The sequence below is a fragment of the Chionomys nivalis genome, chromosome 19, assembly GCF_950005125.1.
Source record: "Chionomys nivalis chromosome 19, mChiNiv1.1, whole genome shotgun sequence".
Taxonomy (NCBI): Eukaryota; Metazoa; Chordata; class Mammalia; order Rodentia; family Cricetidae; genus Chionomys; species Chionomys nivalis.
The window spans coordinates 32,035,224-32,049,852 of record NC_080104.1 but is presented as its reverse complement, the minus strand read 5'-3'; the positions used below and the strand labels follow the sequence as shown (position 1 = coordinate 32,049,852).

Genomic DNA, 14,629 nt, shown 5'->3' with positions numbered 1-14,629 from the left:
AGACTATTAGCTCTTGGAGTAATAGATAGGGCTCTGCAGCACTGTCAGCGTCTCTGAGTGTGTTCTGAGCACCCATCTAGTTGCCTCCACTTGAAGTGCTCCTCCTCTCTTTGCTCGGCTTGTGCTTTAGTTGATAGCTTTAACTATCCTTTTGCAACAAGTCAGGAATAGTCCATAGGAAAGAAGAGAGGTCATCAAAGTACCACTGACAGTGTTCACAGACATTGCAAAACCACCGTGAGATTCATATGCAACCACAAGGGACCCAAAGAAGAACAAAGCAATTTTGATCTTTAACAAAAATAAAGAGGGGCATTAAATACCTGGCTTCAAAACATATCATAAAGTTAAAGTAATCAAAACAATATTGAACTGGCATAAAAACACACACAAATGGAAAAGAACTAAGAAGCAACCACATTTGAGCGGCTGATGTGCTTTCTACTAAGGTAGCAAGATCATAATGGGAGAAGCCAAGCATCTTCAACAACAGGAGCTGGGGGACTGAACGCCCACATACAGAGAAGAAACCAGGCTCACTTATTATCTAAAAATAAAAATTTACTACAAGAAAACAATGAAATGCTTCAGAACGTAAGTGCTGGAAATTTTTTAATGATGTTAAAAGCCCAAAAATGACCAATGGGATTTCATCAAACTCCCTCATTTCAGCAGAGTGAAGGACATGGGCAACCGATAAAAACGTTGCTAACTCACACTAAACAGGAACTGCTCTACAGAGGAACTCAAAACCAACAACCCAAATAACCCAATTTAAAGATGGGCAAAAGAGAGGCTGCTCAGGTGGCTCAGTAAGTAATTGTCATGCAACCATGAGGACCTCAGTTCAAATCCCGTGTCATATAAAAGCCAGGCGCAGCAACTTGAACCTGTAATCTCAGTGCTGGGAGGGAGACAGGAGGATCCTGGGAATTGCTGGCCAGTCAAGCTAGCCAAACTGGCAAGATACAGGTACAGTAAGGGACCCTGCCTTAAAATACAAGGTGAGAAGGAGAGAAAAACACCTGACTTTGACCTCTGGGTGGACATATGCGTGCGGACACACACTCACACACATGTACACACACACACACATAGAGGTATATAGACACCACAGACACACACACACACACACACACAGTGATCTGAACAAACATTTCTCAAAAGAAGATGAATGACCAACAAGCATGTGAAAAATGTTTAACATCATTAATCAGGAAAACGTAAATCAAAATCAACGGAATATCATCTCATCTGAGGTGAGAGGATCAGCTGGGCCTGGGAGTTCAACAAACACATATGCATGTGTGTACACACGGAGAGAGGACTATTATTCAGCCATTCACAGCAGTGCAAGTGCAGCTAGAGGACATTACAGTAAATGGCAGGCACAGGAAGGGCAATATCATACATTCCCATGTGTGTGTGGAAGCGTAAAGCTGACATCAAAGCGGCAGGCAACACGGAGCTGGGGAAACAGTTCAGAAGTCTTGCAGAGGACTCAGGTTCGGTTCCCAGTACCCACACAGCAGCTCATAACCATCTGCCACTCTAGATCCAGGGATGCGACACGCTCTTGGGGCTACAATGGGCACTGCTTTTTTCGGTGCACAGACATATAAATAGTCATATAAATAAATCTGTTTAAAAACAAATTGTAAGTAGATACTGCAATGATTACTACAGCCTGGGAAGAGTTTGTGTAGATGGCTGATGGACAAGAATGATGGCTTCTGTCGTTGTATAGCACAGTATGCTGATGATGACTGACGACAATTAACTATGTCAAAATATCTAGTAGAGAAGACTAGGAATGTTCTAACACCAAGGTGACAGACATGCCGGTATCCTCATCTGATCATCATGAATTTGTTTCCGAAATGTTCTGTAGCCTGTGGAGCCACATACTTAGTGTCAATTGAAAATAGTACAATGGGGGACGTCAACTAGGCCAAAATAGGGGCAACAGGTCAAAGAAAGAGGTGGGTGGAGAAGCTGGGGAAGGCCATTCACCCACCAGGAAGGAAACGGACCTTGGCCAGAGGTTGTGTGCATAAATTATTAGGGGAATGGGTAGAGCGATCTCATCTACCCATGGGATCTGGACTGCAGCACTGGCCTGTACGGAGTGGGAAACTATCGAAAGGGCCTCTGAAGGAAGGGTGCAGGGATGAGGAGCATGGGAAGGCAGTCTGTGACTCATGGCAGCAGCCCTCTCCACCACTGCCCTTGCTACTCCAGGTCTTTCTCTCCTCTAGAAAGTGACTGCTGGACAAAGAGAAAGGAGAAGAGGCGAAACTTCCCCAAACGGGCTGAGCGTGTGAGTGTGAGTACGTGTGTGTGTGTGTGTGTACATGTGTGCAAGTCCACCGTCAACTAGATCAAGAACAAGCAACACTTCACTCACACAGCCCTCTGTCACCATACCCCATCTGGTCATCTGGTACAACTGCTCCAAGTCACAGGCAAGTTGAGGGCAAAACCCAGAAAGTGCAAGCCTGTCCCTCCCTCGCGGTGAGCACTGTCTCAGTGGGGTGCTTATCCTACCCCAACCCATTCATCCAGCTCCCTCTTCTGGATAATTCTCCGCATCTAGCCTCATCCTAATTAAGTTCTGTCAGTCATTCATCCTGCCCTATTTCATTACCACCCAGTCATGTGACAGGACTATTTCCTCTGACATTTTGTACGTACAACACAAAGCAGTATGTGGGGAATGTGAAAACGCCTGACACTTCATGGCACACAATACAGACTTTACATGCCTTAAACAGAGTTCCTGGACAATAGCTGGGTCAGCAACCGCTTAACTAAAAGCTGGTGGACCCAGCTCCCCTCCCCACGCTTCCTTCTCCCATCACCCACATTTCCCTCCCTGGACTCTGCTGGCTGTCCCCACTTCTCTACACCTCTTTCAACATTTATGTCCCCAGTGGTACCCAGAGATGGGACAGATGCCAGTCCTGTTAGCACTTTTTTTTTTAGACAGTATGCAGCCCTGGCTAGCCTAGAACTCACTAGCAGACTAGGTTCACCTGCCTGCCTCTGCCTCAACCATAACTAGTCCTTGGAGCACATTTTAAAATGGGGCACTGTGGAGAAAACACTTACCAAGACTGTAAAAGTGAGCCTCCACATGTGTGCCATAGCACGTGTGTACATACACACTCACACACTAAATAAGTAGATTTTCCTAAAACTTCTGCTGGATGAACAAGCTCACAACCACAGAGTCTGCTGCCTCTCCGAGTGACAGGAGCATCTGGCCTAGGTGGTCGGCTACCACAGACCACAGCTCAAAGCAAGACTAAAAGTGTCAGGGGCTGGAGAGATGCCTCAGAGGTTAAGAGCATGGGCTGCTCTTCCAGAGGTCCTGAGTTCAATTCCCAGCACCCATATGGTGTCTCACAGGCATCTGTAATTCGATCAGGTTCCCTCTTCTGGCCTGCAGACAGAACACTGTATACATAATAAATAAATAAAATTTAAAAAGTAAAAAGCTTTAAAAAAAAAAAAAAAGACTAAAAGTGTCAGTGCTCCCTGCTGCTGCCACCAGCTCACCAGCCCCACTGCCCCACCTTCTCGGCTCTGTGCCTGACCCCAAAGTCAGACACTCAGGTTCTCATGAAATTCACAGGCCCAATCCCTAAGGAAGGCCCACGTAAGTGCACGGGCCATGTCCCATCTTCATTGCAAATTACTTCCCCCTGCACTCACTCCTAAGATCTGACAACTCTTTACCAAACCCAGCAAGAGATATTCACATTATTACAATACTTAAAATCATGTGCAAATAATTAAATATTTTATTTAAAAATGCTTACCCTTCCTGTAAAAAAAAAACACTTGAACTTTTGGTATTTTATTTACAAAAAGTTTAAAGCACTGGTCATAACCTCAAGTTGATTCCAACAGGGCCACCATTTGAGACACACTATGTCTCCTCCTCCAGGTTCTCTGGCCATCTCCTTCCTCAGTATCAGTGACAAGGGTCTAGAGTGTGATATAAGTCTGCTCTTCCCATTGCTTTTATGAATTGAGACATTAAATTGGAAAATCAAAAAAACTAGACACACCTCAGCTCACTAGCTCCAGGGAAAGTGTGAAAGGACGAGCCGTTCTGAGCATAGCTGTACTTGGTGGTGGCTGTTACTTCACCCAAACATGAAGCGGGAGCCATGTTGGTGAAGAGGGGACACACAGCAGGTCACATTAGGAGAAACCAGAGTGCTACCAACCACCAGCGAAAGTCCTCACTGGGCTGACTCCAGGCAGGTTCCCCAAATACTTCTTGAGTTCCTGCTAGCCGTACAGCTCTCGTTTTTGTTTTAGACTGCACAAGCAGCAGCAGAGTTCAGTGAACATTACATATTAGAACACAGAAATGTTGCGGAACAGTGTGTCAGAAGAGGGAGCCTAGATCTTCAGGGCCAGCCCAAGAAACTTCATCCTTGTTGGTCAAAGACAGAACCTGGGGCTGGGATGTAGTCCACACTACTTCCTTTAGTATTCAGTCTACAGAGAAGACACAGGATGCGGGCACAACAGTTGGGTGGGCAAGCTGGGGCACAGAGCAGAGGGAATTCATAAGGGTCAAGCTCCCATAGTCCTAAAACACTTGTCAGTTCACACCATGAGCTGACCACCCAACGTGACAGTCCCTTCACGCAAAGCCAGTCCCATCTCCATCAGGAGAGTCGGGGTAGTCTTGGTTAAAATAAGGAAACAGGATATCTGGGTCCCAATTCTGGGCTTATTAGTTATTAGCCAGATGAGGCTGACACACTGCAGTTCCAACAAGCTCTCAGGTGTTGCTGATGCTGCCGGTCTGGGACCACCTAGAGGAATACTGGTCTGAGCCAATCAGCACACAGCACTCTCATGCTACCCTGGGCCCCTGCAGAGCAGAGAGATCTGCACAATGACTGAGGAGCTGGCTTGTTTGTTTCCTTCTCTGTCCCTGATGGATAGAAGCAACAAACCACTTAGTCCCACCAACCCTAGCAACCATCCTTGTAATCATGAAGCAACAGCATCAGTGCCGGCTGTAGATGGAGAGAAGAATTTAGGTACCTGACAAGACTGCTAAGCTGCTGACACAGGAACTCTCCTGTGTTTACTTGGCAGCTGAAAGCATCCCAGCCAGATACCCTCCAATCCAGGGCACTCCCTCCCTTCCCAACGGGGCGCTCTTCCCAGAGATGTCCACTTGCCTAAACATACTTCCTTCAGACATCCAGAATTTACATACCTGGCTCATCAGTCTTAAAAACCTGAGTCAGTGAGTTAGAAAACAAATCACTTAAAATGCAAGCAACACAGGAGAGGCAAAGAAAGTGGCCCACACCCTATAGTGACTTGACTCAATCAAACGGCTTCTGTAACAGCTGATCCCAGATGCTGTGGCTGCGGCCAGAGGTGCAGAGCAGCAAGTGCACAGAGGATTTTCAGGAGACCTCGGCACCTCTCGAATCACGTTCAGGAGGGGTGTGGCGGGAAACTGAGGTCAGAAGGAATTCCAGGTGTGTAAAGGAGGGAGCGGAGAGGCAAGGGAAGGGGACTGGAAGGGGCAAACATTTCCCTCCACCAGAGTCCTCACCCCTCCTTCAAGAGACCAGACTGTATTCCTGACTCTAACAGGAAGCAGACATCTCATTCATATTATGAGCCTCTGTGACCCAGTCCCCCACATATAATTTACCTTCCTATTCTGAGGTCTCCACCAGGGGATGGTAAATTATATGGGGGAGCGGGGGAGGCGCTAGGTCACTGAGGCTCATAATAAGAACGATACTATAATAAAAGCCTGAATGCAGCCGGGCAGTGGTGGCATATACCTTTAATCCCAGCACTCTTGGAGGCAGAGACAGGCAGATCTCTGTGAGTTTGAAGTTAGACTGGTCTACAGAGGGAATTCCAGGACAGGCTCCAAAGCTACAGAGAAACCATATCTAAAAAACAAACAAACAAACAAAAAAGGCCGAAGGCAGGAGGTCAGGATTTCTGGCTACTTGAGGACTTCTGGAAGTCCAGTTCAAAGCTCACTGAGTTCTAGGAGCAAATCTTATAGTTCTTGCATTGAAATATAGTGGTTTAAAGGAACCGGCGCCAGAGGCAGAAACACCTGGCTCTGACCCCACCCAGTTTCTGTCAACACCATCTTGCAGCTGCCTGGCCACACCTCCCCTAAGCACCTCTTCAAGACCTGACAAGACCTCTCAGAGGATGCCTGAGGAGAGATGGCCTAGGTCTGACATGTGGTGTGGTCAGAACAGGTTGGGTTCCTTTTCCTTGGGGGAACAATTCCTACTTAAAATTGCCAGAAACCTTATCGAGTAACATAAGACCAATCTAGTATGAGAAACCACAGGCAAAGGACATGAATGGGTAATTCAAACTAAAAAGTTCAACATATAAAGGAATTCAATGATTTTGGCTATTTGAGAAACATAATAAAAGCATAATGTCTTTTGGGCCATTAGATTGGCAAAATTAAGGTGTCAAAGCTGCAGGGAAACAAATGATGGAAGGGTGTGAGCTAATGAGGCCCACTTGGGGGTGTAATTTGACAAAACTGTGGATTCACAATTATTCCTTGTCCTACTGATGCTAACAGGGCCCTGCAAGACTGAGGTGGCACTAAAGGGTCCATATGTAACTGGTTTGTTTTTTTTTTTTTCAGCAGAAAATTGGAAAGGACCTACATGCCCACCAATATTAGATGGCTTGATAAATTACAGCACACCCTTACTCTGGAATATGGATCCCCACCTCCAAAAAAGGGTAAACTCATCATGTCAGTACACAGACAGACTCCAGAAGATAGCACGAAATTGGAAAAGCTAATCAGACAATATGGTATGTAAAATGACTATATTTACATGAGCAATTTAAACATTCTATTTTCATTTATTTTGAGTCACCAAGGATAGAACTCAGATTGTCAGGCTATGGGGCAAGTGCCTCTATCTGCTGAGCCATCTTGCCAACTCTAACAAGAACTCCAGTCCCCTGAAAAGGTCTACGGCAATGGCACAAGGACTGGTGCTGGAGCTTGGTGGCAGAGGGCTTCTCTGGCATGCACGAAACCCTGAGTTTTATCTCCTACATTACAAATACATACATAAACGCAATGATACCACCTCCACTTGCACAACAACCGCGGGCATTCTGGAGTCTAAACCCACTCTCCAAGAAGGAAAAAGAGCTCTGAAAACGGCTTGTTCTGAGGCTAGGGCAAGGAAAATACAAATTGAGTCTCAAAGATTTTGAACCAGAATGGAAAAGAAGTCCTTAAGGAACGATCAGAACATGTACAAAGAAAGGGACTCCCTAAAGGATAAATCTGGGACAGAGTCATACAGAAATAATGACAGGAACAGACTAAAGCCTAATTAATGGATGCAGCAAGATTTTCATGTTCTAGGGATGTAAATCGAGAAGTGTATTTTAGGGAAAATCCTCTTTAGTTTAGTTCAGTTCTCTAACACACGTAGAAGGAAACAAGAAATTAGAAAACTCCCATCTGTCAACTCTATAAGATTCAGATAAGAGGCATCGGTGGGTTCTATCTGTGGCTGGAAAGATGGAGGAGTAGCATGTCCTGCATCCCTACCAGATGCATATTAATCACAAAGGGGGAAATGTAACTTTTCAATGAGCCCCACACCATCAAAGCTATCCAGTCTAGTGTAGAGTTTAATGAGATAGTGGGCAGGATCTGCCCCACACTAAGCCCAGCCAACAAGGCTGCAAGCTCTGCTGCTCTTGCAAGAAGTACCTAACCAGAATCCAAATAGTGTGAAACCCCAACTGAGGGGCATTATTTGAAACAGTCAATAGTCTTCAAGCATGTCAATGATATTAGATACAAAGAAACACTAGTTAAGATAGACTGTAGCTTAAAAGAAAAGAAAAAAAAACTGAAGGCAACAAATATGCTAGGGTTTTCTTTTGGGATAAAGGACATTGTTGGAGCAATTTCTAAGATCTAAATAAGACCTATGCATTAAATAGCAGCATCCTGTCAATGTTCATTTCCTGAGTTTTAAGTGCTGTATGTATAAAATGTTTTTAAGAAATCCACCTGGAAGTATTTAGAGGTACAGGGTATTTGGCATCAAAATGTGACTAAGTTGTTTGTTTAAAGCATGAAAATGAGAGAAGGGTAACAGAGATGCAGCAGCAAAACGCTAACATTAGGAGAATCTGGACAAAGATTTTCCGAAAAATCACTTACATTTATACTATTCTTATCGTTTTGCTGTGAGTCTGAAAGGACATCAAAGTACAAAGGAAAAATTAGTTAAGAGAGCAAGGAGCACTCTAGGGGTTTCTGAGGATTGAGTTCATGATGGTCTTTTCTTTCAGGCACAGAGGGACAGGCAAAGTGAAGCAAGCCTGCAAGGCGCTGGTTAATACTGGTCTCCCTAACATACGCTCTGCTCAGAGCCTCCGCTCCAGGCTCAGTCTCCTGCTCATCAAGGTCTGCAAAAGAAGCACGAACATAATCCAGCTTTCTCTGCCACAGACGTGTGCTGTTTACTTCTTCATGAAAGTCAAAGCCTCCCGACACCATTATGTAGCTGATGATTCTAAGAACTTCTCTGAATATGGAAACTAAGGAGGAGTTTTGCATTAAAAAGTCAAACCAAGATAAAATAGCCTTGATGGAAAGTTTCCCCCTCCCCTCTGCCTTGAGAGGCTAAACAGTGGAGTGGGGATGGGAGTGCTTTCCTAGTCCTTTCTTCTGGTGCATTTCTGGTGGCTAGCTGAGACTTCCCTAGGTAGGCAGCTGGGAAGGGCCAATGGTTCTTTATCACACACCCCATTTCTCCAGTGTTCTATCACTTTTTGTTTTTGTTTTGTTTGGGAGACAGGATTTCTCTGTAGCTTTGGAACCTATCCTGGAACTAGCTCTTGTAGACCAGGTTGGCCTTGAACTCACAGAGATCCGCCTGCCTCTGCCTCCCGCATGTTCTAATCATTTATGCAAAGCTTTGTGTGTATCCCCTTAAAGTGATTTTTTAAACAACTAATATTTATTTTAATGGTAATACTACGAAGTCCCTAGTTTCCAAAACAATGGAGAAAACTATAACGTATGCTCCAAATGCTGGGTCTGCTTGAGAGCCTGGGATTACCCGAGCAGATTCTGAGAATGAAACGTCACTAGATAGGCAGAGTAGCTAAGAAAGAATGGCAAGCACTCTCACCAAGCTCAGCAGAAACACAGCCCTTGTTTTTCTCCATTCCTGTAAGCTCGGTCTTTAAGAGGACTCTCCTAGTGACTTTGGCTCATTCCTACATCGTGTTGACAAGACACAAGGAACACCGCCTGGCAATGCCGTTCACATGCAGCGCCACCCGAGAAATAGCAGTGTGATCTCCTGACACCACCACTTGTACAGAAACAACACTCGGACCTCCTCGGGTGAGCACCAGCTCCCTTCAAAGAACTGAATTTCCCAGGAGAAATCTTATGTCAAAGGCCTACACAAGGGCCTCAGACCAGATTCAAAGACAAAATTTACTGACTTCAATCAAAGACGACAAGGCTAAGTAAGTAGGACAATCTAGAGCTGTTCTCTGACACTAACATTTAGACTTCAAAACAAACTCAGCAAGTGAGGTTCGGCTTTCACCTTTTGGAGATGAGAACATTGAGAACCTGAATTGGGAAATGACAGAACCTTCAGAATTCACACCCAGATCATATCACTCTGTCCCCAGGCCCCTGTGATGTACCCAGTGTCCACACAACCTACTGAGCACAGGAGTGAGTCAAGCTGAATATCACTGCAACATCCCAACCTCGGAGCCACCCCACCCTCCCCCATTCCCTTGGCTCAGATGCCCTAACTGGCAGGTGACAAATCACGTTATACTCTCGGGCAGCCTCTCAACACCAAACACATTCAGAGGCAAAGCGAAAGACAAGAAGATGGGATTTACAACGGCCTATACTTCCCTCTTACCCAAAGAGACATTTTCATGAGCTGTCAACTCCGGGCAGGAGGAACCCACCATTATGTAATGTCAGAGGGCAAGCGACAAGGGGCAAGAGAAGCCAAGGCCCATCAATGCTCCCATCCTTCGCCCACAAAGATATAAATTTGTGTCTGACATTTTGAGTGTTTCAGTGGCCTACACATTCATGACTGGCTTTGCAAAAGACGACCACGGATCCCTGGAAACCTCTCAGGCCTCAATTAGCTTACGAGCAAAGCAGGCGGATATAAAATACATAAAAAAGCAAAGGTGGGGGAGATGCTATCCGGGACGATGCACGGAGAGAAAACGCTTGAAGAGTTGCGAGGATGCAGTAGGTGTCCTCCACCAAGATGCATGTTTATTTTTACCAGGTGTTTTGACACCTGAGATACCCGCGAGGCCTTCAGAGCTGGAAGCCCGGAACCCAGCAGAGATGCATCCGGCAGGCGCGGTGTATAGCATCCCACAGCTCCCCAAGAGGCCCAAGGCAAGGGGGCGGCAAGTCTAGGACCACTCTCCAAAGACGCAACCAGCAAACCGCTAGGCTGTACCACTGCCATGACAACCGCGGGCCGTCCGGTCTGGTCCCCAGTGTTTCCAGCTCCCAGTCGCCGGGCCCCTCAGCTCAGTCCCACACCACCGGACCCAGCTCGGCCCAGCTCGGCCCACCTACCTGGCGCGCCCCGACCCGGGCACTCGCTCAGTCCCAGTCTCCGTCCTCCGGGCCTCGCGCCCCGGCCTCGGCCCCACCGGTCGCTGCCAGGTCCTGAAGACTGGTCAGGACTTAGGTTCTGGACGTCTTGCTCCGGCCGGTGGCGTCCACCGAGACCCGAACCCCCTGTCTCCGCGCAGCCCGAACCCTGCCACTGCCTTCACTCAGAACACAGCGCACAGCCCCGCCCCGGTTCCGCCCCCTCGCCACGCATGCGCGTTTCACGCCCGACCGGCGCCCTACCCCCTCCCTTGCTGACTCCGCCCCCAGGAGATCGCACCGCCCATAAGGTCGCGCCCTCTTCTGTGACGTCACCCAGGAGTGGACAATTTTGTTCCCTTCCTAGCTTCTGCTAAGAGAACAGGTAACTAGGAGAAAAGCGCTGGAGGTCGGAAGTACAGGTGTCACTAGTCAATCACTCGGTGGGCGTGGTTATCAACCAAGCTGCTATCATTTGAATGGCCTTCCATACTTGGTCTAGTTCACGTGTACAGATACGCATTTATATAGACTCCCAAGAGACTACGGTCCTTCCCCTTCTTGCTCAAAATTCTATTTTTCCATGGAAAACTTTCAGGAGATACGAGTTTCTGTCTGAAGAAGGGAAACTACTGGGCTAAACATAAACATTAACTTTTCAGGTTTTTTACACATCACTTTTTCTTGTTGCTTGTTTCGTTTGTTGTTTTTTTGAAACAGGGTCTCATGTATCCCAGGTTGGTCACCAACTCACTGTGTAGTTGAGGGAGCCACTGCCTTCCAATGCTGATGCAATGCTGAGATCGCAGGTATCCACTGCAAAACCCAATTTTATGTTCTGAGAAGTAACTCATTAATAAAATACTTATCTTCTGTTATTTCTTTGTATGAATGGGAGAAAATATTGACAGAACCTTAACCCTATGACCAAAAGCTGAGTAAATCAAACATGCTTGCAAAAGTGAAACCTATCTTGCTATTTCATTTTCTAAAGTTCAGGTGACTGGGTTTGTCTGGTCTTTCAAGGCAGTCCCTGTTTATATCTCTCTCCCAGGAAAACTTCTAATAGCAATCCCCTTCCCTCCACTCTCAAAAGCATCCCATTTAGGTAATAAATGTCATGGTCAGTGTTCCAGTTTGCTTCTCTATTGCTGTGGTAAGCCACCAACCAAAAACAATGTGGGGAGGAAAAGATTTATTTGGCTTAGAGGTTACAAGTCCATCAACAGGGAAGTCAAGGCAGGAATTCAAGGCAAACACACGGAGGCAGGAACTTAAGCAAAAGGCTAGTTGTTAGGGTGCTCAGTCTGCTTCCTTAGACAACTCAGGACTACCTGCCTAGGGGTGACACGGCCCACAATAGACCTTGGTCTCCCACATCAATCATTAAGAAAAATGCCCCACAAGGAGCAGAGGATGGGGTGGGGTTGGGTGAGGGGAGGGGGAGCAGGAAGAGAGGAGGGAGGAGGAACTTGGATTGGTATGTATTAATTAATTAATTGAAAATAAAAAAAATGTCCCATGCAGGAGCCTACAAAGCAATCTGATGGAGGTATTTTCTCAATCGAGATTCTCTCTTCCTAGACAAATCTAGCTTGTGTCAACAATAACAAACTAGCCGGTACAGCCATACTACTTATAATCAAGCTAACAAGAGTTTTCAAGGGGCTGGAGAGATGGCTCAGTGGTTAAGAGCATTGCCTGCTCTTCCAAAGGTCCTGAGTTCAATTCCTGGCAACCACATGGTGGCTCACAACCATCTGTAATGAAGTCTGGTGCCCTCTTCTGGCCTGCAGACATACATGCAGACAGAATATTGTATACATAATAAATAAATAAATATTTTAAAAAAGAGTTTTCAAATCAATAATAGCCTTAAATACTTTTTAATTCACAAGTTTATAAATAAATATCAGTCTCCTTTCAACAGTCATTCAAGACAGTAACAAATATGATGAGAGCTCCAATATTTGCCCCCTGACTCTTGCACACATCTGAGGAATATTAAAAACCAGTCGTCGCCGGGTGGTGGTGGCGCACGCCTTTAATCCCAGCACTCGGGAGGCAGAGGCAGGCGGATCTCTGTGAGTTCGAGACCAGCCTGGTCTACAAGAGCTAGTTCCAGGACAGGCTCCAAAACCACAGAGAAACCCTGTCTCGAAAAAAACCAAAAAAAAAAAAAAAAAAAAAAAAAACCAGTCGTGTTTTCACTGTGTTGATAGATACCCCCAATCCATTGTACAAAGAAAATTAGCAAGGAAAGAGGAAGCTGAATTTGTGGACATACATAGCCATGTGCATTCCTACACATGACACCATGAGAGAAGGTTTACCCTGGGCACAATGTACCAGTTCTCGACACTGGGGCCCCAAACGCCAGCAATGTAAACATCTCAATAGGAATGGAATTATTCCAAGCAGACAGGAGCACCCCTCCTCTTAACTGTCAAACTACTGACAATTCTGAGATTGGAAATGACTCAGAAATCTCTCTTGCTGGGAGAAAGAAAAGACTGGGAAAGCTGGTGCCAGCCGGAAGTGGAGCCTGTCTCCCAGAAAGAGATTTCACACATCTCTTGCATCTTGTCAGAGCGCTCTGCAGCAGAGACGAGGAAGTGATGATGAGCATGAATGACCTGGCCTGGGTCTGCTTAGCTACACAGAATTCGTGTTATATTTAAGCGGAATCCTCAGGTTAGGACCTGGGAAGACGGACTCGGGGTTTGGGAAGATGGGAGAGGGTGCCATTGGATCTTTATGCCATTCTCCCCGATGAAGTAACACTGGACAAACGTCCTGTTTTTTCACTACTGTTTGTTGAATTGGCCTATTGTGGACTTATGGCCGAGACTAGCCTACTAGGCTACCAGAGCTCAGGCTCTGATCCTAATGACTCTAGAAACAGCTTCAACTTTCACTCATAACTTTGCTAGGGATCCAGTGAGACCACTCAGCAGATAGAGGCGCTTGCCACCAAGCCCGAGGACGTGAGTTCAAACCCCAAGTGGTGGAAGGAGGGAAACAGACTTCACAAATTGTTCTCTGAGCTCCACCACCCTCACATGTACACATCGTGACATGCACACACACACACACACACACACACACCATCTTAAAATTAAAAAACAAACAAAAACACTAGAAATGTACATTCCCAAGCCTCACCTCAGATGCTGTTTCTAACAAGCCCTAGAGGGTTCTGAGGAGAATATCAACTTAAACTAACATCTATGTACAATAAATAGCTGATTTTAATACAAGAACCAAGGACTGGGCAGCATTATCAGGACAAGAGCCATCCTACGTGAGGCATTCTCTTAGACCATTAAGTATGATGCTTATATGTATGAGTAGTTTTGTTAGAAAATAGACATAGACTAGAGCACCATGGGCTCTGAAGCCCTAAGAGCTGTGGAAAGTCACTCTAACATCCACCGAAAGGACCAAAAGGACCTGGGCGCCTCAAAAAGTCCCATTCCCTAAGACTTAGCACTATTTGACTTGTCTGATAACATCCTGGTAGGGCTTGTCTTTAGATGACATGACTAACAATTTTCTCATAGAAAATGGAGCTATTTGCCAGGTTAAACAACAACAACAACAACACAAGCATTTAGCACTGCAGCTGCTGGAGCTGGTTGGAGCTGAGCAGAGGCTAAAACTGAAAAGGAGGAGGTAGTGGTGGTGGTGGGAAAGGGCAGTGAAGGAACTGGAGGGGAAGGAAACTGGGGGTGAGATTGATCAAACCACAGTCCTGCGTTATGAAATTCTAAAAAAAATTATAATCATTTTTAAACCTTAAAAGGAGATGACTCAGCAATTAGGAACACAGGCTGCTCTTCCAGAGGATCAGGGTTCAATTCCCAACGCCCACATGACAGTGAACAACCATTTGTAGCTCAAATTCCAGGGGAGTCAATGACCTCTTCTGGCCTCCACAGTCAC

The 14,629-nt window shown here is 46.0% G+C and overlaps 1 protein-coding gene across 9 annotated transcripts in view; it reads right to left on the bottom strand.

Annotated features, from left to right (window-relative positions):
* Inpp4a (inositol polyphosphate-4-phosphatase type I A) overlaps positions 1-10,879 on the bottom strand; it is a 109,883-nt gene extending 99,004 nt beyond the window's left edge. For all 9 annotated transcript variants that reach the window (XM_057751936.1, XM_057751940.1, XM_057751937.1 and 6 more), the window contains exon 1: positions 10,667-10,879. The gene's annotated coding sequence lies outside the window, so the exon portion shown is untranslated. The remainder of the gene's footprint in view (positions 1-10,666) is intronic.
* Between the last annotated feature and the right edge of the window lie 3,750 nt (positions 10,880-14,629).